This window comes from Tamandua tetradactyla, chromosome 26 (genome assembly GCF_023851605.1).
Source record: "Tamandua tetradactyla isolate mTamTet1 chromosome 26, mTamTet1.pri, whole genome shotgun sequence".
NCBI classification, from domain to species: Eukaryota; Metazoa; Chordata; class Mammalia; order Pilosa; family Myrmecophagidae; genus Tamandua; species Tamandua tetradactyla.
Window position 1 is genome coordinate 23,994,415 of NC_135352.1, and position 24,488 is coordinate 24,018,902.

General features: G+C 36.3%; 1 pseudogene; it reads left to right on the forward strand.

The window, feature by feature from the left end:
• The first annotated feature begins 22,828 nt into the window (after nt 1-22,828).
• LOC143669965 (tubulin alpha-1C chain pseudogene) lies at nt 22,829-24,275 on the forward strand (annotated as a pseudogene).
• Nucleotides 24,276-24,488: the final 213 nt, after the last annotated feature.

Consider the following 24,488-nt stretch of genomic DNA (forward strand, 5'->3'; position numbering starts at 1 on the left):
AGAAGAAAGTCTTTAAATCAGAGACAAACTCAAAACTGGTAGAATTAGAAAATAATCAACCAAACCCAAAGTGAGCAAAGAGAAGGAAATAACAAAGATAAGAGCAGAAAGCAGATATAAATGAAATAGAAAGCAAAAATGAAAGAAAGAAAGAAGGAAGGAAATTCAACAAAATCAAAAGTTGGTTCTTGAAAAGATCAATTAAATTGACAACACTTTTCTTTGACAAAGAAAAGAGACAGGATACAGATGATGAAAATCAGAAATATAAAGGAGGGCATTACTAACAATCCTACTATAAAAGACTATAAAAGAATGCTATGAACAACTGTGTGCCAATAAATTAGATAACAGATTAGAAACACACAAAATATCTGTATTGATTCAAGAAGAAATAGATCACAGTGTACAAACTACTAGGAAAGAGATTTAATCAGTCATCAAACACCTCCCAAAAAGAAACTCCCAGGACCAAGGGAAATCCACCAAACATTACAAGAAGGCATTTTCAATTCTGCTCAAACTTGTTCAAAAAATTAGGATATAGAAACACTTACTAACTCATTCTATGAGGCCAATATCGTTCACGTACCAAAGCCAAATAAAGACAATACAGGAAAAGAAAACTGTTGGCTAATATCACCTATAAATATAGATCCAAAATCCTCGACATTATGCTGGCAAACTGACTCCAACAACATATTAAAGGAATTATACATCGTGATGAAGTGGGATTTGTCCCTAATTTGCAAATTTTGTTCAACATAAGAAAATCAAATAATTTAATATGCCACATTAAAAGAATGAAGGACAAAGCTCCCATGAACATCTCAATTGATGCAGAAAAAGGCATTTGACAAAATAAAGCACTTTTCTTGATAAAAACAAACAAACAAACAAAAAAATGCTTTTATTCCCAGAGAGGAATAAAAGGCCACTTCTTCAACATGATAAAGGGAATATATGAAAAGTTCAGAGCTAACATCCTACTTAATGGTGAAAGACTGAAAGCTTTCCCTCTAAGATCAGGAACAAGACAAATATGCCCACTGCCACCACTATTATTCAATATTCAACTGGAAGTTCTTGCCAGAGCAATTAGGCAAGAAAAGGAAATAAAAGTCATCCAGATTGGAAAGGAAGAAGTAAATCTTTCCCTATTTGCAGATGATATGGTCTTATATGCAGAAAGTCCTGAAAAATCCACAACAAGTTCCCTAAAACTAGTAAATAAATTCACCAGAGTGGCTGGAAGGATACAAGCTCAACACTCAAAAATGAGTACTGTTTCTATACACAAGCAATGAGCAATCGGAAGAAGAAATCAAGAAAAATAAATCCATTCACAATAGCAGTTAAAAGTATCAAATATCGGGCGGGCCGCGGTGGCTCAGCGGGCAAAGTGCTTGCCTGCTATGCCGGAGGACCTCGGTTCGATTCCCGGCCCCAGCCCATGTAACAAAAACGGAGAAACAGAATACAATAAAAACAAGAAAATGTTTAAAAATGTTTCCCTTTCTTCCTTCCTTCCTTCCTTCTCTCTGTCTAAAAAAAAAAAAAAAAAAAAAAAAAAAAAAAGTATCAAATATCTAGGAGTAAATCTAACCAAGGATGTAAAGGACTTATACACAGAAAACTATAAAACATTGCTAGAAGTAATTAAAGAAGACCTAAATGGAAGAATATTCCATGTTCATGTATTCGAAGACTAAATGTCATCGAGATGTCAATATTACCTAAATCATTTTGTGAATTCAACGCAATCCCAGAATGATGGAGATGTTTTAGTAATGGATGGTGGTGGTGTCGCATAACATTGTGAAAACAATTAACAGCGCTAACATATATATATATATATATATATCAGAATTGTATTATTCAAAGGGGGAAATTTAGATTGTATATATGGTAAAAGAATAAAAATTTAAAAAATATACATGGAACTATGCTACACAAAAGTGAGCCCTAAGTTCAACCATGGACTTTAATTTATAGTACAATTATAATAATGTGCTATTATCAGTTATAACAAATGTTCCACACCAATACAAGGAGTCGGTGGTGGGGTGATACATGGGAATCCTATATTTTATGTGTGATTGTTGTGTAAACCCATAACTTCTCTTATAAAGTGAAAAAAAGTCTCCTTGAGGCCAAAAAAATCCTCCCTCCTTTTCTTAGTTTGTTTAGAGCTACAATAAATTTAACAGATATGACATTTCATCATTGGGATGCCTCTTTTGGTTTTGAGCAAACAGTAGCTATCACTAGGATGCTATATTTAAGTATGATAGTTGATATATAGGGAAATATCTTTATACATTCTCAACCAAAATGGTCCTCTTCAGTTATGGACAAGTCTAAGAATTAGAAAGCCATTCAATAATTTGGATCTAATTTTAATGGATCTTAAAATTTCCATTTTCTCTCAGGTTCTCTATTTCTTCTTCACTCTTTCTTTCCTTCTATCTTTTAACAGTTCAATTCTTCAAGTGTCCCTACAATTCATTTTGTCTGACATTCAATCACCTTTATCCTGCTGTTGCTGTCTTGAAAGTTTGTTCTCTATGTGCTGCTATCATTTTTTCATTTACCAGTGTTCTTCCTCTGAACCAGTCAACACTCTGCTAATCAAAGCTTTTTCTTCATCTTCAACTTTCCCCAGATCTCCTGGTTAGTCACTCTTTCCTTTTGAAACTGGACCCCCTCTTAAGTTCTGTGACGCTGAGCTTTTCTGTCTTCTGACATACTGTGCCCTTACTGATGCATGCTTGTCCTGCTGCTCCTTACTCATAGGAATCTTACAGAATCTGTCCTCAAATGCTCTGTTTTTCTATGAATCCTTCATTTTCTGGACTTAAATTTATTTTTCATAGGGATCATTTTGCATCCTATTCTCTCATCTGGATCACTTAACAACATTTATCTTCCCTTTGAATATGCCACTGATGTATCAAACTTTGCATAGGCCAACTGAAATCATTTTTTCCAATGCCCATATCGATATCACCTTTCAAACTACCCATTTTTTTTTATTTGTTCCATAGCTGTTACTAACTTCCTGACTAGTAACCTCATACTCATTATGTATTGTGTGCCTGTGCTCCTTCATCTATTATAATTCACTTGCCACTGTATCCTATTGTTCCTTTCTTCAAAATTCTTCCTTGGATTGGGAAGGAAAAATTTATTTTATATCATTTTCATTGCTACAATACTGACATAATCATTCATCATAAATGGTGTCCAATCCACCGCCGTTTATTCTATACACTCTGCCCAAATAATTTATTTAAATATTTAAAAGACCCTCTATTTCTGTTACTTTCCTATGCAGGCTTTAGATATTTCTTTTTGAATATCAAGAAAGACCTAATAGGGCCACAGTGGCTAAGCAGGCAAGAATGCTTGCCTGCCATGCCAGAGGACCCGGGTTCGATTCCCGGTGCTTGCCCATGTTAAAAAAAAAAAAAAAAGCAACAAATGGTGCTACAATAGCAGGATACTCACATGGAAAATAATGAAATGTGATCCTGTCATACAGCATACAAAAACAAAAAAACAAAAAAAGAAAGACCTAATACTCATCCAATACAATTTTGAATATGAGTCCTTACTTCTAGCAGCAAAGGTACATTCACTCTCATTTTTACTATGCCTATCATGATTTATTCATATTATTACATCAAATTTTCAGTATGTGTGTTAACAGATGAACCTGGAGCCAGGCATGGAAAATCAGTCATGGATAGAGGAAGAGAAAATGTAGGTAATTAGTAATGCCAAGCCTTATAAATAAGACTTTTCGTAGAAGAATAATTGCTTTCTGGTTTAACTCTTAGCAGGGAATATTCCTGTCAGACCCAACCATGAAATGTAAGGGAGGAGGAGTAAATGGTTCTGATTTGAAAACTTTTTCACCCAGACTTCAAAATGTTTTAAGTATGGCAATGCTTAAACTTTCTTTCAAACAATATATACTGCCTGAACCACCAATAGAGCTAAGAGAGATTTCAGGGTATAGAAATTATTTGCAATTTTGAGGTTATCAAAGTTTCTACATAAAACTGCACCCTAATTCAAGAATGAAATTGGCAAAGTCAGTATATTTTATGAGTTTAACTCAGTCAAGATATGTGGAATTCATTTTTTTTTTTTGTATGCTGTATGGCAGGGTCACATTTCATTATTTTTCTATGTGAGTGTCCCGTTATTGCAGCAACACTTGTTGAATTTTTTATTTGTTTGTTTTTGCTTGTTTGTTTGGTTGCTTTGGGGAAATGCATGGACCAGGAATCAAACCCAGGTCTCCTGCATGGCAGGTGAGAATTCTACCACTGAACTACCCTTGCACCCCCAGAAGTCATTTTTATTTTCAAAAATTTTAATAGTTGCAGTGAAAGAGGCGAAAGTAAAGACAGTTTTTTTAGTTTCTATCTGAAAGTCACAAGACTAGGACTGAGAATGAGATGGGGCAAATTATTTAATCTAAACTTGTCCACTGATAAGTTTGATTATAACTCTTAAATTCCTGTCCAGCCCTATAATTTTATTTTTAAAATTAAGTCTTAGTATTCACATCACTTTTTTCTTTTTATTGCTTGGATTATTAAAAAGATTCTTTTTAGAAAAATCAACTGCAAAAGGTGAATGATCAAAATGGAGATGTCAATGGATGGATTAAACTAAATTCATAGAATTCTGGCTAAAGGAAGATGGAGTAATGGAACCATCTCCACCTTCCCATTCTCCCTTGAATGGAACTATGCAACCTGGACAGAATGCAAGAAACAGACAATTGAGGACTCTAAAAATTAATGGTAGCTGATAGATTGGGAAGAAGACCTGGATTTGAAATATCACCAAAAGTGAGGGTAAGCTTTTTGTTTCTCCTCCAGAATCCTGGACCTTAACTTGGACTAAAACATCTGGGACCCAGAAAATGGGCATCAGGCAGCCCAGAGACAAAGAATGCTCCTAGAAGAGCCCTGTGGTTCTGTGTTGAGGAAAAGAATTTCTTAAGCTCAGAGGGGAGGAGAGGGAGATTCCATACTCCAATTTGTCTTCCTTTCACTGTCTCTCCTTCCCAGCCCTCAGGCAGTGAGCAACTGCAGGAGTGAAGGCAGCGAAAGCAGCAGCAGCGTACTCAGGAGCCCAGCACTCCCAGGGAGGGGAACCTTCCTGCCCAACGAGAGGACAAGGCAAAGCTGCTGGTTTTCTCTCTGTTCTGTGCTTGGTTGGGAGCAGGCAGTGCACACAGAGCAGGGTACCTTAAAACCCAGCTTTCTGACAGGGGAACTGAGAAGAGGAAAAGAGAAGTTGCTGCTGGGGAGAAGGTGAAGAGGAAGGAACTTGAGAAAATGATCTCATAAACTGTGATTTTGTCTGTCGGATAGACAAAGAAATAAATGTCACAGAATAAATAACTCAAAAATAGATACACACACGCAGCCAACTGACATTTGATAAAGGTACAAGAGCAATTCAATGGAAAGATAGTCTTCAACAAATGGTCTTTGTTGAATAGGCATCTGCACACAGAAAAAGTGGACCTCGACCTAAATGTCACACCTTAGACAAAATTAATTCCAAATGTATCTATGTGCTGGTTTGAAAGAATTTATGTATCCTAGAAAAGCCACGTTTTAATCCTCATCAACCTTGTAGGAGGAACCGTTTCTTCCAATGCCTACTCAGATCTACAGGCTGGAAACTTGATTGGGTTATCTCCATGGAGGTGTGACTCAATCAACTGTGGGTATTAAACTTGATTAGATGGAGATGTGTCTCCACCCATTCTACCTGGGTCTCGATTAGTTTACAGGAATCCTATAAAAGAGGAGACATTTTGGAGAGAGTTCCTTTTGAGAATGAAGAAAGAGCCGCAGAGCCACGACAGAATGAGGAGAGAACCACAGAGTCCACCAGCCAGTGACCTTTGGGGATGAAGCAGAATGCCATAGGCGGAGCTTCATGAGACAAGAAGCCAGGAGAAAAAGCTAGCAGAATGTTGCCATGTTCGCCACAGCTTCCCAGTTGAGAGAGAAACACTAAACTTATCAGCCTTTCTTGAGTGAAGGTAACCTCTTGATGGTGCTTTGGTTTGAACATTTTTATAGACTTGCTTTAATTTGGAGATTTTCACAGCCTGTAAACTTATAACTTATTAAATTCCCCTTTTAAAAAGCCATTCCATTTCTGGCATATTGTATCCCAGCAGCTAGCAAGCCAGAACAACCCTAGATCTAATTATAAAATGTAAAACTAAAATCCTTCCAGAAGAAGCAAGAGCAAATCTTCCTGTTTTAGGGTTAAACGAGAGTTCTGAGACATGACACTAAAGGCACAATCCTTAAAAGAAAAAAAATATGTTGATAAACTAGATTTTCCACAAACTTAAGAACTTTTGCTCTGTGCATGATACCATTGCGAAGTTAAAAGACAAGCCATTGACTGCGAGAAATGTTTTCAAATCGTATATCTGAGAAAGACTCTTTAGAAATAATGTATAAAGAATTCTCTAATATCAACAATAAGAAAACAATCTGATTAAAAAATAGTCAAAACATTTTAACAGACATTGCACCAGAGCATACAGATGGCAAATAAGCACATGAAAAATGTTCACCATTATTAGCCATTAGAAAAATGCAAATTAAAACTGCAATGAGCACAACAGCATACTAGTTAAAATGGCTAAAATAAGACATACTGACATTAACAAGAGCAACCGAGTTTCTCACACATTGCTTATAGGAAAATGGAGCAGCTGCTCTGGAAAAGAGTTTGGCAATTTCTTACAAAATAAAACACAGACTTCCCATACAACCTAACATTCCTGGTTATTTATACTAGAGACACAAATACATAGTGATAAAGGAACATGTGCAATAATTTTCATAATAGTTTTATTTGTAGAACCCAAACCTGAAAACCATAGAAAAGTCCTTCCCTTGCGGAAAATCCATAAAATAGAAAGAAATGAACTGTTGCTTCAAATGCCATGTATGAAATTCAAGGACCTGGTGCTGAGTGAAAAAGAAGCCAATTAAAAAGTGTTTGATACTGTATGCTTCTGTTTATGTAACACTTTTGAAGTGGAGAAATTATAGTGGTGGAGAACAAAGTTGTTCCCAGAGCTTGGAGTTTTGGCTGAAGGATGTAACTTCATCAAAGGATATCTTTCAAGATGGAATAGTTCTGAGTCCTAAATGTGATACTGATTGTGTGGTGATAATTAAATAAATCTGTGCATTGGATAAAATTTCAAAGAACTATGTACAGAAAATAAAAGAGAGAAGGAAAAGAATGCATTTAAAAGATGTTGGATCTGAATAAACGTCTGTATGTGAGTTAATATTATTGTATCAATGTTGATTTCATGGTTTTGACAATATATTGTGGTTTGGAAGATATTATCATGGGGGAAGCTTAGTTAACAGTTTATGGGAACACTCTAGTGATTTTGCAATTTCTTATGGAGCAAACAGTTTAAAAAGAAAATGTTGTAATAAAAAAAGAAAGCAGACAACGGGAACTGTGTGACAATTAGGAGTCGCTCAACCATAAATAATTTTAAGAGAATTAAAGGATAAGGTCAAATCTTCCTTTATTTTTATGTTTCCCTAGAACTTAATACAGTAGCTTAAATAAAATCGCATTTAATAATATAGGAAGCTAAGAGAAAACCAGACAATTTAAAATCAAATTACCAACTAAATATCTTAGTAAGATTTTAAATAGTAATTATCACATATCACTTTTATTGCTTTTAAAAATTAGTTCTTAAAATTATTAACATGGGTCCCAATAATAGCTAATATATGATTAAGTGTTTTTAGTTTCTGAAAGAAGTCATCCTTCTTAAGAAAAAGGTCAGTTAAACAATATGTCTATATTAACTACATGGATAATGAGATGTAGGAAATTTGAGAGTGGGTGTCTTTTATTCCTAAAATTCTAATTGATCATATTAAATCTTCATCTGCAGGGCGGGCCGCGGTGGCTCAGCGGGCAAGAGTGCTTGCCTGCTATGCCGGAGGACCCCGGTTCGATTCCCGGCCCCAGCCCATGTAAAAAAAAAACAAACAAACAAACAAAATATAATAAAACAAGAAAATGTTTAAAGATGTTTCCCTTTCTTCCTTCCTTCCTTCCATCCTTCCTTCCTTCTCTCTGTCTTTCCTTCCCTTCCTCCCTTTCTCTAAAAAAAAAAAAAAAAAATCTTCATCTGCAAAGATCATAAAAAGAAGACCAAAAAAAAAAAAAAACTTCTTTATCATCATGCACAACTCCATGTAAAATGCTCTATGTAAACTATTCTGAAATGAAGTATTTTTATGTCCAGGCAATCTAAACAAGTGGGTGAATTTGGACATTAAATTCTGCCCTCTGGACCTCAGGTATAAACTTCACACGTTTCAAACATGATTGATTGCTTGTGTCCAATTATTCCCCTAATACCAGTGGGATTCTTAAACCTTAACATTTGCAGGAAATGACCTTTGTCCCAGTCCATCATGCAACAGCTGTCAGAGATGCTTCTGCAGCCCCTTCCCTGTCATGCAGAGATAGAGTTTATCATTAAGACTTCTGCTATTGGACCAGTAAAATTGTAGGACCTCATTTTATAGGGCTATTATTTTGACATTGATGAAGATACCAGGTGACGATAACAAAACTAAATTTTGTTGATTACAAAGTGTGGTTTATAGCTGATCCATGTCTTGCAACAATGGAGATAGTGGGAAGCTATGCAAATACCACAAATCCCAAGTTTTTACATGCTAAGAATACATCTTTGGATTAGAACCAGAAAAATGTTTAGCGTCAATTATATGACATTAGACTGCAACTTTCTCCTGGATATCAACTACCTAATGAATCTGGGCGCCTCAGCACTGTGCATATAGGAAGCTGGAATGCAGTTTTAGGATCTGATTGGAACTAAACTGGTAATCAAAATAATCAGAAGGAATCTTGAGAAAAGAAAGTCACTGAGTTTGTGTGTGTGTGTGGTGTGTTTCTCCCAGCAGAAGAAATGTGCGTTTAGATCAAACTGCTCAGTTCAACTCAAGCTAGGAAAAAATAGCTTAAGTGAATATATACCTTTTCCATTTACTTATTGTTTTTTAAATTCTTGGTGCTTCTTTTTCACACAGCTGGCTTCCCTCAAGCATTTAGTATCTCCTCGTTGGTTGTTCACATCTATAACCAAGGGATTAAACTGTGCAGCATCTGAAACTTGCAGAGGTTTCTTCAGTAGCTAAATAGGATTCTGTTTCATCACAAAATTTTCCCAAAGTGAGAGTCTTGCCAACAGATCTCTAGGTGAGGAGGGGTGATCACAGGGGGTCTTGCCTATTGGGGAGTGGGTAAAGAGCAGACAGCCAGAATGCGGGGAGTCCTTCCAACTAAGGAAACATATTTGCCTTCTTTTATCTCCTTTACTTTTGGAGGAGGCCCAGGATTACCCGAACCCCTCTCTCTCTCTCTCTCTCTCAGCTCAACCTTCACATTAGCAGCTTTCCCCATGTAAACCACTTGCTTAAGTTAAGAGTACAGCTCTCCAGACTTAATTCTGGGCAAAAGCCAACGTAGCTGACACCTTCTTGATTAGTACCAGTCTTTGTTCTGTAATTTCTCTTCAAAAGCTGTAATTATCTTGTTTTACAAATTGTATTCTGGATGGTTCGTATCAATTGCCATCCTGTCTGCAGTGCATGAGGCTCCCTTCTTCCTCACTTTCTCTGTGCACTTTATTTTGGCTTTGACCCTTGCCAGTTGTATCAGAAAAAAAAAAAATCCCTTTATCTTCAATGTAAAAATTTTGGATTACTTGTATGGTTAAATTGTTCCATATTTATTTTGAAAATTCTTTCCCCTTTTTGGATAGAACAGTTGTCTTTTTTGTATTCATTTCTAAAATCTCGAATTAGTTAAGAATTGACGCTCTCAATTTACTTTATGGTAATGTTTATTTAGTTACCTGTATCCATCTTTGCTTTTGTGTTTAAAAAACTCTTACCTCGCTTGACATAAGTTGAATATCCTCTCATATTTTAATTCATTTATGAGTTTTTAAAAATATTTAACTCTATAAGCCATGCAGATTTTATTTCAGTTTAGTGTGTTATAAAGAAGGAAGACTGATATGCTTCTCTCTGTCTTAAATATTTGTCCAGTTTCCTCTTATGATTTATCAAAATTTTCATCGTTTTCCTGCCTATTTAAAATGCCACCTGTGCTGGTTTGAAGCTATTATGTACCCCAGAAAAGCCATGTTTTAATCCTGATCCAATCTTGTGGGGGGCAGCCGTATCTTTTAATCCAGATTCAATACTGTAGGGCAGAAACATTTAATTAGTGGGAGGATCTTGATTAGTTTACTGGAGTCCTTAAAAAGGGGAAGCATTTTGAAGAAACCTCATGGCCGATGCAGATGCTTGGAGAGCAGTTACTTCAAAGACACGGAACTTTGAAGGGTTTGGAGCACCCACACAGAGAGCAGATGCCTAGACATGGGCAGAGCTCAGCAGACATCACTATGTACCTTGCCATGAGATGCTAAGCAAGCCAGAACCCAGAGTTGTGTCCCACAGGAGCTCAGTGAAGCCCCCCAGACACTTAGAGGGAAACAACTGGCATCGGGAGCTGAAAGCCACAAACCTGAAACAAGGACCAGCAAATGTCAGCCACATCCCTTCCTGGTTGACGGAAGTGTTTCACACCCATCGGCTTTTCTTGAATTAAGATATCTTTATCTGGATACCTTAATTTAGGCAATTTTATAGCCTTAGAGCTGTGAACTTGCAACTTTAATAAAGTCCCTTTTTAAAAGCTGTTCCATTCCTGGTATATTGCATTTCTGCAGCATTAACAGACTAATAAACCTCCACTGGTAGAAGCTATTTTAATACTATACCCACAGCCATATAAATCTGTTTCTAGAATTTGTACCTTATGTTCCATTAATCCATCTAATTTTTTGCTAATGTCACACTAGTTATTGCAGGATTTCAAGTATGTTTCACTATCTGGCTATACATTTCTTGTTTCATTTTTCATCTTTTTCACATTTTTCCTCACCCACTCCTATTTGTTTTGTCCACTGTGATTTTTAGGTCACGTTGCCATCTTAAAAACCCAATTGAGGTATTGACTATAATTACATAAAAGTTACTATTTGGAGACTAATTGACATCTTTAAAATGCCACATGACTTTAAGTGTACTGGTATGTCTTTCAATTTGTTCAATTCTTCAGTTTTGTTTTTTTTTTCTTAATATACAGCAGTTTTCTTTATAAAACTTGTTCATATTTCCTATTATGTTTATTTGTGGGTGTTTTGTATTTTGTTTCGATTATAAAAGAGCAACGATTTTCCCTTTATATTTTCTAGAAACACACAAATTTTAACCACCTGCTAAAAACTTTTTCATAGTTTTCCATTGCAGTCAGGAAACAACCCAAACTTCTTCTCAAGAAATGTCCCCTGTCCTCCTCTCCATTCTCATATAATGCCTTCCTCCTTCTCACACACTACCTCCCATAGCTTAGCACTCCCTAGGCCATGCTAAACCCTTTGTTACTCAGGGCTGTGTGATCGCCATACCTCTTATAAGTCTGACCCTTTTTTACCATGTGTGTCACAACTTACACATACCTCAGAGGCTAATGCTTTCCAGCCTATATTTAACTTCTTCCCCAAACAATTAATGGGGGCACTTTGTTCTCCTTTTTTTACAGCAAATTTTCAGAACCTGTAGCTATATGTGTACTTCCATATTTTCTATATCCTCTTGTAATTCGAGCTCCATGGAGCCAGGGACTCTTTTTTTGCATCATTGTGCAAATCACCTAGCATATAGGATGACTCATGGGAGTTCCACAGATATAGATCAATAAATATAAAAATATGTATGCAGGAAATCTGTGTATCTTGGAAATCCTCTTTAGTAATTGGAAATTTTATCAAAATCTTATTATTTTCAAGAGAGTTTAAAAATTGATTTGCTTAACATTTCTATGCATACAACTAAACTTCTATATATCATTATAAATGTATGACTTCTTTCATTTTTATACTCTGTGCCTCTTTTACTCATCTTTTTGAATTAGTTAGACATTCTGGAAAAAAATTAAAGTGATGATAGTATATAAATTTGTATGTCTTTGAGTTCGACCATATTTTATTATATGAATTTATAATATTTTTCTTATTAGTTTCATTATTACATGGAGGTATTTAAATGCAGTGTTAGCCTACAACTTATATACACTTTGTACATGTTTCTATGTGAATTTGAAATACTACGATTTCTTTACTAAGCATACTGTTCTAAAGTAGCAGAGGTATATATAACACAAAATAAGATACCTTGAATTATACCTTGAATCATATCTATGTGTCTTGAAATGTTTTATTACTAGTAATAACTAAAACAATATTAGATAACATACCTGGCTTAAACTTATAGTCCAGTAAGCAGTGTATATAAATAATGTTATAAAAATAAAAATATATATATAAATTAGATATTATATTAAGAAAAATATCCAAACTCCAAGGATAGAGAAATACAGTTTTGAATGCTATTTTTATGGTAAAATACTGAATCAGCTTTAAGGAAAAAGTAATTTTTATTTCTATTAGAGTGATGCATTTTCTGAATGAAGATATTCAGAAATGAATTCATAGAACCAAATTCCCATCTTCTTTCTCTATGCAGCAGGGTAGTCAGACACATAGAGCATTAGGGATCACCCCACCCTATAAGAGTGGTAGATTTTATCCTTTTTTTGTTTGTTAAATTGCATTGGTAAAGATCAACTGTTTGTTCTCTTCCAAAGATGATTCCATTTTTTCTGATAGTCTATAAAATGCATCTGGAATCGTGCCGAAATATGGGGATATTATTTAGTGAGTAGGTGTCTTTCTTAATTCATTTCAGATTATGAATAAGAATACACACTTTAAGAAAAAAAGAAAAGTCTGAGAACACCGGATGCCACCACTACACAAGGTCATTTCAGAATTAATATTGGCAAAAATGTCAAAATCCTATTCAAAGGCAAGAAGATAGACATATTACAAATTTGCTTTATTTTAAAGTAATATAATGTCATAGGTTTGGACCCTTAAAATGTGTTTCTTTGTTTTTAATAGATGAGTTCACATTTTTGTAATGTTAATCAAGTTGATTTGCTTTTCATTGTGAAGGAGTTTTGTCATTACCATTGGTCAGCTGCTTCCAAAGCAGATCCTTTCATAGATATTGTAAATTCTAAACCTTTGCCGGACTCTTAAAATTACTTGCAAGCGAAAATGACCTGCCCAAGAAATAAAAAAAAAATTTCAATCATTATTAAAAAGTCATTTAAAATGCCTAGATACGTGTTTGTTAAAAAAGTAACAATACAAGTTGTGGCTCTTATGATATTAATTAAATATAAAGCAATATTAAGAGAAATCAATTCTTATAAAAAGGTTGAAGCCTTATAAAAGAAAGCCAGGGAAGATTTTTGAGCTTCTGTCCCTACTGGGACTCATGCTTGGTGAGGAGTGGAATTAAATGAAGAGGGCAGAATGAACCCTTTATTTATCTGCTGAAGCAATTTGTTCTAAATCAGCATATTAGTCGAACTAGCCAGTTATTTATTGCATGGAAGCCTTTGCTTTCAAATGGATCCCCGAATGTATTGAAGTATTGAGGAACACCTCACTGAAATTGAAAAGCAGAATTAATTATCAACAGCAATATTTTATAGATGGCATTTAGGTAGTAAGAGAAACTAGAAAGTAAATATACAATTAAATCACTATGCCTTAAAGAGCAGTCTTCTAGAACAAGAAATATGTGGACGATTATATGATAGAAAAAAGAAGTTCAGAACACAAGGAGCAACCTCCGTCAAATTTGCCCCAAATGCCCTTCCCATTTTATTTCCTTCCCCACCCTTTTCCTCCAAAAGAAATCTCACTGAATTAGCAGGAGCCCTCATGAAAAAACAAGGGAGTCCAGCTGAACTGGGCACCTTTTTTACGTGTGTGAACTTCTCGTACCTGTCCTATTTCTACTCTGAAGAAAGACCTCTGTTTCTCCAATCATGCATAGGTTAAAAGAAAGGTAGTTTTAACAGCAAACTAAAATAGCTTGAAAAAGCAATTTGTGGGAAAGAGGAGGAAAAAAAAGGATAGAAGAGGGGTTATGGTAGATTGAATCATGTTCCCAACAAGACATGTTAAAATCCTCATTCCTGGATTTGTAAATAGGGAGAGGCCATATTAAATCAGGATAAGCCTTAATCCAATATGGCTGAAGTTCCCTTATAAACCGGAGAAATTCGGACTCAGTCAATTAGGAGAAGCCAAAGAAGGAGCAAACGATCACCATGTGAAAGAAACAAGAGCTCTACAAATCAAGAAATCCCAAGGATTACTAGCACACTATCACCAGAATACACGGTCCAGGAGAATTCATGACCAGCAGATACTTTGATTTGTACTTCTACTCTACAAAACTGTAAGGCAATAAATTCCTATTGTTTAAGCCAACCAGTTTGTGGTATTTGTCATAGTAGCCCTAGCAAATTAAGACAGGAGACAATGGAGAGGAGTAGGGGGGAGTGTGGAAGGAGGAGTCAAAGCACAACAATGATTCTAAAAAATTAAAAATAAAAAAATGCCAAATTAAAACAACTTTGGTATGAGTCTCTGTTTAGCTGTTCCTATGTTTTCAATTATTTATTTATTTTTGCACAGTTGGTCTGTGTTGCTCTGACTTCACTCCCAGTGCATCTTTAAAGCACTGGAGTAATGATTGATGCTGAAAAAAACATTTGACAAACCAACATCTTTTTTTCTGATAAAAACGCTTCAAAAGATAGGAATCAAAGGTAACTTCCTCAATATTATAAAGGACATATATGAAAAACTGATAGTCAGCACCATACTGAATGGGGAGAGAATGAAAGCTTTCCCCCTAAGATCAGAAACAAGACATTGTGCTAGAAGTTCTAGCTAGAGCAATCAGGCACGATAGAGAAATAAAATGCATCCAAACTGGAAAGGAAGAAGTAAAACTTTCATTATTTGCAGATAGCATGATGCTATACTTGGAAAATCCTGAGAAACTTACTGCAGTTACTTGAGTTAGTAAACAAATTTAGCAAGGTGGTGGGATATAAAATTAATGTGCAAAAAATCAATAACGTTTCCATACACAAGCAATGACCTAAGGAATCGGTTAAGGAAAAAAAAAATCCATTGAAAATAGAAACTAAAAGAATCGGGTACTTAGGAATGAATTTAACTAGGGATGTAAAGGACTTGTACACAGAAAACTGTATAACATTGCTAAAAGAAATCAAAGAAGATCAAAATAGGTGGAAAGACATTCCCTGTTCATGGATAGGAAGTTTAATATAGTTAAGATGCCAGTTCTCCCCAAATCGATCTACAGATTCAATGCAGTACCAATCAAAATTCTAACAGCCTATTTTGAAGACTTGAAAAAGCCAGTTACCAAATTCATCTGGAAGGGAAAGAGATCCCAAATAGCTAAAAGCATCCTAAAAAAGAACAAAGTTCTTACCTGACTTTAAAATTCATTATAAAGCCACATTCGTCAAAACAGCATGGTGCTGGCACAAAAACAGAAGAATTGACCAATGGAATTGAATCGAGAGTGCAGAAATAGACCACCAACTGATTTTTGAAGGGGCCTACAAATCCACTGAATTGGGACAAAATAGTCTTTTCAATAAGTGGGTATGGGAGAATGGATATCAATAGCCAAAAGAATGAAAGAGGACCTTTACCTTACACTGCATACAAAAATTAACTGAAAGTGGATCAAGCACCTAATTATAAGAACTAGCACGATAAAGCTTCTAGAAGAAAATGTAAGGAAACATCTTCAAGACCTAGTAATAGGAGGTAGTTTACTAAACTTTACACCCAAAGTGCAAGCAACAAATGAAAAAATGGATAACTTGGAACTCCTCAAAATCAAATGCTTCAGCACCTCAAAAGACTGTCAAAAAGGTGAAGAGACAACTAACTTAATGGGATAAAATATCTGGAAATCATATATTGGACAAAAGTTAGATATCCTATATACATAAAGAAATCATACAACTCAGCAACAAAAGAACAAACAATTAAAAATCGGTTTTAGCCCAATTAAAAAATGGGCTAAAGAAATGAATAGGCATTTTTCTGAAGAAAATACAGATGGCTTAAAAGCACATGAAGAAATGTTCATTTTCATTGGCTGTAAGGGAAATGCAGAGAAATACTACATTGAAATACCACCTCACACCTATAAGAATGGCTGTTGTTTAAACAAACAGGAAATCATAAATGCTGGAGAGGATGTGGAGAAATTGGGAGACTTATGCACTGCTCATGGGAATGTACAATGGTGCAGCCACTATGAAAGATAGTTTGGCGGTTCCTTAGGAAACTAAATATCGAGTTGCCCTATGGCCCAGCAATAGAACTTCTTGGTATATACCCAGAAGAGCTGAAAGTAATGACACAGGCAGACATTTGCACACCAATGCAGCATTATTCACAATCATCAGAAGGTGGAAACAATCCAAATGCCCATCAACTGAAGAGTGGATTAACAAAATGTGGTATATACATGCAATGGAATATTATGCAGCAGTAAGACAAAATGACATCCTGAAGCATGTGACAAGATGGACGAGCCTTGAGGACATAATGCTGAGTGAAATAAGTCAGGAAAAAAGGATAAATATTGGAAGACTCCAGTTTTATGACCATGGTAAAGGTAAAACCAAAGACTTATAATACAGAATATAAGGGACTTAGAAATACACATGAGATAGAAATGAGTGAACGGTTAGCTAAAGAGGATGAACTCAAATAGGGAATAGATAGAAGTGAAGGCAGTTCTCTAGTGGGTCTATAAGTAATACTGCCATATTTAATATGAACAAGATGGAAAGGGGTTGTATTGACCTATTTGTCCCCCTGATTAACACTAGAAATATAAATTAGTTCTTGCAAGAACTACTTCAAAGGTATGATTTGTGTGCAAAGAATGTTTAAGTCCAGGGTACAGGGGACTGCTATTTCATGCTACGGTCTGTGCTTAACAGGAAAACATCAGCACTACCCCAGCAATAATGGGGGAGGGACAAGAGTTAAGAGGAGGCTTAGATTTCCTATTTGGTGAGGGTGTGATTGTTGGTTATCTTTCTCCTTGGAACAATGAAATTATCTAAAATTGAGAGTGTTGATGGATTGTGGACTTTGGGCATTATAAATGATGCTGAATGGATGCAGGTAGCTGAAGGATGCACTGACTGAGAAGTAGATTGGTGAATGATAGTGGATATATATGATTGAGTATTGTTTTGCTACAATAAAGGAAGAAAGTCCTGAGGTATGCAATGATGTTGTGAGGCAAGCAACTATGTGAATGAAACTGTGGGACATTTGGCAAGGCAAAATAAGCCAGAAATAAAAGAACAATTATTGTATGGACTCATTTAGAAAATGCTTATTAGAAAACAGGGACCTGGATTGTAAGGTCTTATAGCAGACACATGTAATCCAGAATGGTAATTATTATTTCTGGATTTTGAGAAGCTGTTATATATATATATATATATATATATATATATATATATATATATATATATATATATAACCTGGTATTTAGAGATAAAAACAAAGATGAGCAGGTCAGGTTTTAAGTAATTCAGAACACAAGGGTAAAGAAGACAATTGTCTATGTTTTAGAACCACATACTCTTTGAGACAAAAGGAAGAAAGGTTTATTTGGTCTGGGAACCTAAATTTCCTGTAGTACATAATCCAACTCAACCTGTTTGTATAGCTCATTTGAACAATGAAACATAGGGAGCCCAGAATAAGGAAGAGGGCCTTTAACCCTGTATAGCTTAATGTAATGCCTAAATACATCCTTGAATATATTAAGCAGATAATCCAAAAGCATTGGCAAAGTCCCTTGAGGGATAGGAGAAAAAATATGAAACTATTAAACCTTATCATCAAGGAATCCCCTGATAATGTGTCAAACTTCAGAGACACTCAAATCAATAAGCCAAGCCCTTGATCTTGAGGCTTATTCTTATGAAGCTTATGTAGTAGCAGAGAAGCTTAGTTCAACTATAGGTATGCCTAAGAGTAACTTCTGAAGGACCTCTTTTGTTGCTTAGGTGTGGCCTCATTCTCTCTACACCCAACTCTGCAAGTGAAATCATTGCCCTCTTCCTTACGTGGGACATGACATCCAGGGTGAAAGTCTCCCTAGCGGGAGGGATGAGTCTGACCCTGTCACTGTGGGGTCAACAATTCCAACCTGACCAAAAGGGAAAAAAGTAGTATAGCCAATAAAGTACCAGGAACAGAGAGAGTTCAAGAGAGTCGAGAGGCTACTTTGGAGGTTACTCTTATGCAAGCCTCAGTTAGACATTGCTGCTATCATAACTTGCCAAACCCCAACCAGGACCATTCCAGCCAATCCTAAAGAACACCTAGGGCAATATATGAGATTCTACAAAGTTCCATGCATTTCAGTAACTCTCCAGAAACCTACAACCTCCAGATGGATTCCTGGACCAGATAAGTACTGAAACCCAGAGTGCCCAGCCTCTCCAGATGATCAGACAGTATCATCTCCCTAACCCATATTATTGACAACCCCTTCCAACATAAAAAAAATTAGAATGGGCACAGCCCAAATACCCCTAATGAGAGGGATAGAAAGATCCAAGGTGTTGGTGGAATTATACAAAGAAGGTAGGGTTTAACAAGTGAATATGATTGTTGAATCATTAAATCCAATGATTTTAATCTTTTAGTCTCCAGTATTTTAGAGTAGATAGAAATAAAAACCTAAAAATTGTTGAATTGTAGATCTTTCCAAACTCTGAAATCTGTTCTACAACAGATTGTGGTGTACTTTGAAATTTACTGGATTTTTTTTTGTATATATGTTATTTTTTACAAAAAAGAAAAGAAAAGTCAATTGTGATGAGAAAAGATGTTTATTCCTTCTAGCCTCCTATATTCTGGAGCAGTTAGCAGGAAAAATCTGAAAGGATCATATGGTCGCCCATGACGAACTCTGGGATCTGTCCTGTAACTACTTGCTGAAGACTGCTTTGAAAACTATTGCTTTTTTTCTTTCTTGCTTTGTGTATATGTTACACAATAAAAAAGTAAATATATATATATATATATATATATTTACTTTTCTATTTTATATATATATATATATTTACTTTTTTATTTATATATATTGTACATATATATATGTAGGAGGGATAATGCTGGTTTTCTTTAAAAGAGCATGTCTGAATTAATTTTGGCAAGGCCAATAGGGTAACAAGCACTGAGGAAAGAGGGACCAGAAATGGCAAAATCACAGAGACTATAAAGTACATTAGTGGCCCTGAAAGGCATTTATTATTGCTGGCAATTGTTCTGTAAATTATTTGAGAAGGCAAATATAAGCTAGGAATGAAGGTAGGGGCAAAATCATAAACCTTCTTGCAAGGCATGCTAGGCACTTGGACTTTAATTTCTACTTATTAAGAAGCCATTGAAGCCTATAGAAAGTCCACTGGTATAATCAGCATTGAATGAAATTTACCTTAAATATTACTCTGACAGCAGTGGGAGATATATATCAAAAGGCTAAGATCAGTTAGCAAGGCAGGAAGAAAAACTGTAAACATCTGCAAGCATCCAGGTATAGATGGAAGGTGATGAATCCGTAAAATAGTCCACATTCCCTCACTGTGTTTAAAAGCCAGACTGCAGACATTCTCATAGAGCCCATGCATGGTTCTCCAGAGCCACAGGTAAGTGTGTTTTTGCCTTACATTTAAAACTCACTTGATATGTCTCTTTCTTTCTATCATATGCAGTTTCTATATTTCTGCTTTAGAACTTTGGACTGACACTTGGTTGTACTTGATTCTCACTTTTGGCTTTGCCCCATTGACATTATCTTTGAAATGATTTGTGAATCTCTGTGATCTTTCGCTAGTCTTTTCTCATCTAATATTCCAGGACACATATCAGGGTGCAGATCATATGGGTAATGTCAGAAAGATAGGAGAAAATGATTTATCAAAAAGATAATAATAGTTTGAATCTGGAGAGGGGAGGGACATGACAGATGATGATTTTTATATAGAGGGTGAAAAGGAGTTATCACAAACAATTTTTCCTAGGACAGCAAAAGAGGAGATGGCAGCATTTACTGAATTAGAGAGTATATGAGAAGGAGCAGGTATCATAACCTAAGGATAATGAATTTGACTTTATATGTGTTGATATGAAATTTGAGATGGACAGCCAATGACAATTTCCAAAAGGCAGCTAAATATCTGAAGCCAAAAAAGGAGAGTTGTATGCAATGAACACATTAACTGTAATTGAAATCTTAGCAATGGATGTGGTCATTCAGATGAATTGCATAGAATAAGCAAAGCACACAAGACCACTTGTGGAAATCTAAATGTTAAAGTACTGAGAGAGAAAAGGGAGCAAAAGAGGGATCTGAAAGGGAATGACCAGAGAATCAGGAGAAAAATAGAGATTGGTATCATAAAAATAAAAGAACATGAAAGTTTCTAGGAGGAAAAAGTGATGGATAGTATCAAATGCGAGCAGCATATACATTACCTTGTTTTCATTGACTATAGATCTCCAAGAAATTGTACTGATGATCTTGGGAAGAAGATTTTCAGTAAAAGTCCTGGAAGTGGAAATTAGATTGAATATGAAATGAGGAAAGAGGACATTACTAGCCATTCTTTAGGTAACATCAGCTCTGTTGGTAAAGTGAAAAGACTGAGGAAGAAAATTTGTATAATTAAAAATACTTGACTATTTTTTTTTTCTACATTAAGTAGAATAATCTGATAAAGAGAGAGTGGTTGAAGATTTGAAAGAGAAAGAAGATCACATAAGGGGTCAGATGAAATCTCTAGAGCATAGGAGGTAGAATTGGTGCCTCCTTGTAAGGCTAAGGAACAATTCGGCAAGGATGCATGCATGAAGGTAGTTTCTTAAAGGCCATGCATGAATTCTTCAGCAACATGGACTAAGAGAACAAATATTTTATTAGTTGTAAGCATATAATAAGTGACAATGATGAGAAGCATCTCAATGAATCATTTATTCATTCATTCATTTATTCAAATAGCATTAATTAAATACCTCCCTAAGTATTGCACTAAGCACTTAAAATGTGCTTTTCGTATGCTTAGTGAATTTTAATATACAATAAGGAATAACATTTTTAAGTAAAGAATCTGGTGTGATGAGTGTTACAAAGAAAATTGTATGAAGTCAGGTGTTTTATAGCACACATTTGTAAACTGAGACCTTTAAAAACACTTTAGAAACTATGTATAAATGTAAATTGTTACCAAAAAGAGCAGAGTTCAAACTGTATTTTCTATTTTGACTGAAGTTCTGCAAATCAAATTCTCCATTACAATGTATGGTCACATGCAGAATTAAGCATCTGAAACTGTAGAAATGTCTGGAATAGTTGCTGGCCCACCATTACTTTGTTGAGAGAACATATGGGTGGCATCTTGGAGTTTCTATAAGCAGTTTGGGTAAATGAACAATGTTAGCAAACATCATCCATGGTAATGAGTCTGAAATCCCCGAGAGGATATTTTTCTTTACTGGTATGTAAACATTTGCCTGAAGTTATGATTAACAGAAGCTTCTGCTCTTAACCTAGTGGTATCCAAAATGCACTGTTTTTCAGAGAGCATTGCATTCAACCACTCATTGCATCTGTAAATCATTTTATCTAGCCAACCTTACTTTAGAAAAGAAGTTTTTAGCATGTTTATCTTATGTGTTGTACATTCAGGATGTGTGTCCCACATTACTCTTCTTTTCATATTTCTGAAGGACTTAACATGAAGAAATTGTGAACAAATTTACAGAAGTGAATTAATGCAATTTCCCTGGAAAATTAGAAGATGTCTTTGCTTAAAAAGTAAGATTTGCATACAAACGAGTAATAATTAATTATTCTTGTTTACAATGAGATTTCTGTGAGCAGCCCGATATTTGCTCCCTATTGCTGCTATGACAAATGACCATAAACTGGGTCCACTCCAGATAATACAAAATAATTTCCCTGTCTCAAATTCCTTAAATTCAATCCATCTGAAAAATAGCCCTTTATCACAGGTCCTTGGAATTAGTACATTAAACATCTTAGGGGACTCATTAGTCTGCCTAGTTGGGACCCATTAACGTTAATACCAGCAGTATGGAAAAGAGATTAAAAAATAATCCATATGATGATTATTTTAAATACTGTTAATTTTAATCTAGATTAATTTCAGTAGAATGAAACTAAGTTTTTGTCCCATCTAGCCTTAACAGTATACTTCTACTCTAATAACACTGCTAGCAGTTAAAATAAATATATAGAAAGACAGTGTAGAAAAATAGTAGAACTGATCAGACAAGGAACCAAAACACATTTATGTCCTCTGAAGTGTAGGAAAAGTCATAATTTTAAAGGAGTTTTAAAAATATCTATAGTGGCGATATTGGGTATTATTACTGCCATACACATATATCCTTTGCAAATATAATCTCTCTCTCTGCCCACTTCAAAATGATATTGTAAAAATTAAATGAGAAGTCTGAATGTGAAAGTTCTTTATAAATTATAAAACACAGTATAATTATAAGGGGGCTTTTATAGATTTTGAAAGCACTTTGCATATATTATTGGCTTTAAAGAAACTTGTGATGGACTACTTCTCCCCTGGACTCCTTGGTAGTCTCATAGAGGGAGATTCTTGTCGCCGTCCTCCCGCCTCTTCAGCGTCACTTGGCCCTACAAGTCCCTGTCATGCGTGAGTGCATCTCCATCCACGTTGGTCAGGCTGGTGTCCAGATTGGCAATGCCTGCTGGGAGCTCTACTGCCTGGAATACAGCATCCAGCCCGATGGCCAGATGCCAAGTGACAAGCCCACTGGGGGAGGAGATGACTCCTTTAACACCTTCTTCAGTGAGACAGGTGCCGGCAAGCACGTGCCCAGGGCAGTGTTCATAGATCTGGAACCCACGGTCATTGATGAAGTCCGCACTGGCACCTACCGCCAGCTCTTCCACCCTGAGCAGCTCATCACAGGCAAGGAAGATGCTGCCAATAACTATGCCCATGGGCACTACACCATTGGCAAGGAGATCATTGACCTGGTTCTGGACAGAATTCGTAAGCTGGCTGACCAGTGCATAGGTCTTCAGGGCTTCTTGGTTTTCCACAGCTTTGGTGGGTGAACTGGTTCTGGGTTCACCTCCCTGCTGATGGAACGTCTCTCTGTCAATTACGGCAAGAAGTCCAAATTGGAGTTCTCCATTTACCCAGCCCCCCAGGTCTCCACAGCTGTAGTTGAACCCTACAACTCCATCCTCACCACCCACACCACCCTAGAGCACTCAGATTGTGCCTTCATGGTAAATAATGAGGCCATCTATGACATCTGTCGTAGGAACCTTGATATCGAGCGCCCAACCTACACCAATCTTAATCGCCTTATTAGCCAGATCGTGTCCTCCATCACTGCTTCCCTCAGGTTTGATGGTGCCCTGAATGTGGATCTGACAGAATTCCAGACCAACCTGGTTCCCTATCCCCGCATCCACTTTCCTCTGGCCACACATGCCCCCGTCATCTCTGCTGAGAAAGCCTACCATGAACAGCTTACTGTAGCAGAGATTACCAATGCTTGCTTTGAGCCAGCCAACCAGATGGTGAAATTTGACCCTTGCTACGGTAAATACGTGGCTTGCTGCCTGATGTACCGTGGTGACGTGGTTCCCAAAGACGTCAATGATGCCATTGCCACCATCAAGACCAAGCGCACCATCCAGTTTGTGGATTGGTGTCCCACTGGCTTCAAGGTTGGCATTAATTACCAGCCTCCCACTGTGGTACCTGGTGGTGACCTGGCCAAGGTCCAGCGAGCTGTGTGCATGCTGAGCAACACCACAGCCGTGGCTGAGGCCTGGGCTCGCCTGGACCACAAGTTTGACCTGATGTATGCCAAGCGTGCCTTTGTTCACTGGTATGTGGGTGAGGGGATGGAGGAAGGAGAGTTTTCTGAGGCCCGTGAGGACATGGCTGCCCTTGAGAAGGATTACGAGGAGGTTGGAGCAGATAGTGGTGAGGGAGAAGATGAGGGTGAAGAATATTAACCTGTGTGCTGCAGGCTTTACATGCTGTATTGTCTTGGGTCTGTCTTATTTCCGTTCTGTGGAATTGTCCATTGTGGCTTTATACATGTGTCAATAAAGGTGATATTTTCATTTTATTGTCAAAAAAAAAAAAAGAAACTTGTGATGCATAAAGGACATTTGTGATCATTTCTGCTCTAAATAATAAGACAGTTGTGACTGACAGGATGCGTCTTATCCAAAATTGTA